The following is a 4,822-nucleotide window of genomic DNA, read 5'->3' as shown; positions in this document are numbered from 1 at the left end:
GGGAACGAGCCGTCCAATCAGAGCTTTGGGGTATAAGGGGTCTACTGTGTTTTCAGCTTAAGGCTGGAGTCCCATGAGGTGTATTTACCGCGTATCGCGTAACCGCGTAACCAATCAGAAGCGATCCGCTGTTGTGATTCTGCGTTTTACTGATTATTGATTGGTTACGCGGTTACGCGATACGCGGCAAATGCGCTTCATGGGACTCCACTCTTAATTTCATTGATTTTTGAAGTGAATTTTGAATTTTTCTATAATTACCACGAAATTATGGAAAATCAAGAAAATATGCCGTCAGCTGTAAGTATCATTAATGATTTTCTACGACTTAAGGCCCTACGATCGCTATGATTTCTATTGTAGACCTCGCTTTATATTCTTTCGTTTTGCAGCCCACGAAGTGTGGATATTGCGGTTGGCATATCGATGTATTATTGAGAAGAAGTCTCCTACAACATCGTTGCTTTACAATATTTAACGAAGAAACGCACTTATTACATATCGATGACAATAACGTTATTACGGTGGGTAAAGTATTGTTAAATAAATCAAATTTTTCAGCACCTTTTATTGAGATACTAATTTCAGTAATTGTAATATTTGCGTTATTTTACAGTTGAAAAGGATCAATCATCATCGAGTTGCAAGTCTCCGCTATTATTTTTGAAACGGTGTTGTGGGCAACGAAAAGCATATGATACGAAAAGCCAATTACAACATCATTCTGTTAGATCTGCTTGCAAAATTTGCAAGCAGATCTAACAAAATGATGTTGTAATTGGCGATCCGCTAATCCGCTTACGCACGAACCGCTCCATGGGACATTAAGGGCAAAATTATCGCGTACGTAAAACGGCGAATCTTCATTGATTGGTCGTATCTTTCGATACGCGAATACGCGCGTACAGCGATACGCGTCATGGAACGGCACCCTAAGGGTGGAGTCCCATGAAGCGTATTTGCCGCGTATCGCGTAACCGCGTAACCAATCAATAATCAGTAAAACGCGAAACCACAACAGCGGATCGCTTCTGATTGGTTACGCGATTACGCGATACGCGGCAAATACGCTTGGGACTCCAGCCTAAGGGTGCAGTCCCATGGAGCGTATCACGCGTATCGCGGATCGCGCGTATCGGAAATCTGACCAATCGCGGACATTCCGCTGTTTTTGATACGCAAAAGTTTCGTTCCTATGGTCCCATGGAGCGGAATTCGCGTAAACGGATCAGGCGGATAGTCAATCATAAAACGAGTTTCGTTACTTTTCTTTATTTGCCTTCATCTAAACAGTTGTATGATTGGTAACCCGCCGATCCGTTTACGTTAATTCCACTTCATGGGACCATAGGAACGAAATTATCGCGTATCGAAAACAGCGGAACAAAACTGACTTTTGCGGGCGAATTACTGAGAGACCGCAGAAGAAAGAGGATAGCCGCAAAAAGTATAACCATATTGTGTAAGTAAATTTTATTAAATATTAATTTGTTTAATATTATTAAATTTTTTAAAAAATATAACAATTGAAGGGCTAAGAGTCAGTTATGTAATAAAGAACGTTTAATTTAAAACATAAAGATAATTAAAATAATCATGATTATAACATTTCATTTTGTTTTATACTTACAGAGTCTTTTATTATTTATTTTTTTTTATATATGCCGTTGAAATGAAGCGTTATAATCATGATTATTTTAATTATCTTTTTTAAATGTTCTTTATTACATAACTGGCTCTTAGCTCTTCAATTATTCTATTTTGTTTTATACTTACAGAGCCTTATTATTATTTATAAAATTAAAATATTCGCAATGGTTTAACAAGTGTAGAATGAAATCAAAAACAATATTGTTTTTACTATTATTATTAACAAAACGTCTAGACCATAACCATAATGCTTTCATCAAGCAGGAAATATATCATAAAATTATTAAAACATATGAGCTTTATTCTATATTAAGAAAAAGTGAGAAAAAAACTATTAATAGAAGAAAACGAAAATATTGGGTCAGTCCAATATTTACTATTGAACGACGGTTAGCACAAGGAGCAAGCAATAATCTCGTTAATGAACTGGAGCAACAAGATCGTGAAAAATTTGTTAATTATTTCCGAATGGAACCGGCACTTTTCGAAAAATTATTACAATTGATCAGACCATCGATTACTAAACAATCTGTAGTTTGAGAAGCTATTTCACCTGAAACAAGATTGCATATAACCCTCAGATACTTGGCATTAGGAGATAGTATGCGATCATTGTCGTATGCCTTCCGTGTTGGACACAATACCATCTCTAAAATAGTGTCAGAGACTTGCGAAGTCGACGCAATCTTGTGATTGCGTCGACTTCTACACACATATCAGATCTCGAGGGCTATGCCACTGCCATATGACACTACCTCTTTAGACTAAGCGACTTTATTTATATTCGGTGCGTACGCTGGATTCGGAACGGCGACGTATCGAAAATAGCGGAACGTCTGCGATTGGTCAGATTTCCGATACGCGCGATCCGCGATACGCGCGATACGCTCCATGGGACTGCACCCTAAGAGTAAAAAATTGACCATTTATAGTCTTTTATTCCTCTTATATTGGACTGTGATAGGTCAATTTCTTACCCTTAGGGTGAAATGGGGGGATCTCAATTGATCACGGCTCGATTGGACACCACCATTCACAGCGGCCAGGTGCCTAAGAGCTTTGGGTGCTTTCCAATTGATGACACAAGTCGATACAAGTCGACATAAATGTCGTTCTATCTTTGTCACTCTCTGAATGTCAACAAGGATAGAACAACGCTTGTGCCGACTTGTGTCATCAAATGGGAAGCACCCTTTGTAGTCTCAAGCGCTGTGAGTGGCTCGTGTCCAATTGAGCCGTGTCCAAATATGGTGCCACCCGGGTGAAATCACACTGTGCAGAAAACGACTGCGGAATAGAGAATGTGTAATAGAAGCAATCAATCAGCGATATTCTGAATTCGAGATGTCAATTTAAAGTCGCACGATGCTTATGACATTTGCGACGCTTACAATACGATTAATGTTGAACCAGCTTAAGTCCGGATCTACAATAGGTGTTTTAAGCCTTAAGCCGTAAGAAATTGACCAATGGCAGACAAATTCGGGAGAATAATCGATTATGATTCGTCCATTTCTTATGGCTTAAGGCTTAAAACTCTATTGTAGATTCGGTGTAAGTCCGGATCTACAAAAGGTGTTTTAAGCCTTAAGCCGTAAGAAATGAACCAATTACAGTCGAATCCGAAAAGAATAAGCGACTGCGATTCGCCCATTTCTTATGTCTTAAGGCTTAAAACTTTATTGTAGATCCGAACTAAGGGCATCTTAAATCTAAGGATATATCCACATAATTTGCATAGCCGCATAAACATATGCATAATGCTAGTTCAGACTGAACGTAGTAAGCGTCGGGATGATCCCGATTGACACGGCTCGATTGGACACCACCAATCACAGCGACCGGTGCTTAGGAGCTTTGTAGTCTCAAGCGCTGTGAGTGACTCGTGTCCAATTGAGCCGTGTCCAACTGGGTGCCACCCGTAAGCGTCAAGCAGTGGAGCAGCAACCAATCAATGAGGCGACATTTATAATGGCGAAAAAATATCGCCTCACTAATTGGTTGCTGCTTCGCTGTTTGAGGCTAAAGTAACATGAAACAGTTCATGCGGCAGCGGAACAAAATTCTACCAGTCACGAAGTACTTTTATATTTTCTGCGAAATATCTGTTTCTGTTAGTACTTTACAATTTGCTACCGCATGGATCGCTGCTGCATGAATCGCTCCATGTAACTTCAGCTTGAGAGCCCAGACACAAGCTTTTGCATAACGCATAACGCATAGTGCATAAGAGAATCAACCAATCGAAATTCTTCTTTTCCATGGAATGGGAGGAAAGAAAAGATTCTGATTAGTTGATTCGTTTATGCACTATGCATTATGCTTTATGCAAAAGTCCTTGTCGCGGCCTTTAAGACCGCAGCACACACTCTTGCATAACGCATAGTGCATAAGCGAATTAACTAATGAGAATCTTTCCTTTCCTCTAATTCTATGGAAAAAAAGAATTTTGACTGGTTGATTCCTTTATGCACTATGCATTATATGTATGTTATTCAAGAGTGTGTGAAACGGCCTTTTTTTAGGGCCATTCCACACAAACTTGCATAACCGCATAACCATATGCATAAAGAAAATTATCCAATCAAATTTCTGTCATAAAGACAAACGTAAAATACGATTGGATGATTTTCTTTATGCACATGTTTATGCGGCTATGCAAGTTTGTGTGGAATGGCCCTTAAGGGCTTCATACATGAAATGCATAACAGACCATAAGGATAACATAAGGCCGCTAAGGGGCTCCGTACAATAAAAGGAATAGGGAACAGAGAACAGAGAGTAAGAATTTCAACCTATCAAAAATTATGTATTGTGGAATACATAGTTTCTGATAGACTGAAATTCTTAGGGGCTCCGCACAATAAAAGGAACAGGGAACAGAGAATAGAATAAAAATTTCAACCTATCAGAAATCATGTATTGTGGAATACGCAGTGTGTATTCCGCAATACATGATTTCTGATAGATTGAAATTCTTATTCTCTGTTATGCCCCTTAAGCGGGAGCACAAACTCTTACATAACGCATAACACGTAATGCATAAGAATATGTACCAATCAAAGTTATCCGTTTCTATCCCTTCCATGTAATAGAGAACTCTGGTTGATTCAATTTCTTATGCCTCATGTGTTATGCGTTATGCAAGAGTCTGTGCTCCCCGCTTTAATGT

This window comes from Trachymyrmex cornetzi, unplaced genomic scaffold, assembly GCF_001594075.2.
Source record: "Trachymyrmex cornetzi isolate Tcor2-1 unplaced genomic scaffold, Tcor1.1 scaffold1231, whole genome shotgun sequence".
Lineage (NCBI taxonomy): Eukaryota > Metazoa > Arthropoda > Insecta > Hymenoptera > Formicidae > Trachymyrmex > Trachymyrmex cornetzi.
The sequence above is the reverse complement of the archived record's forward strand: the minus strand, read 5'-3'. Positions refer to the sequence as shown.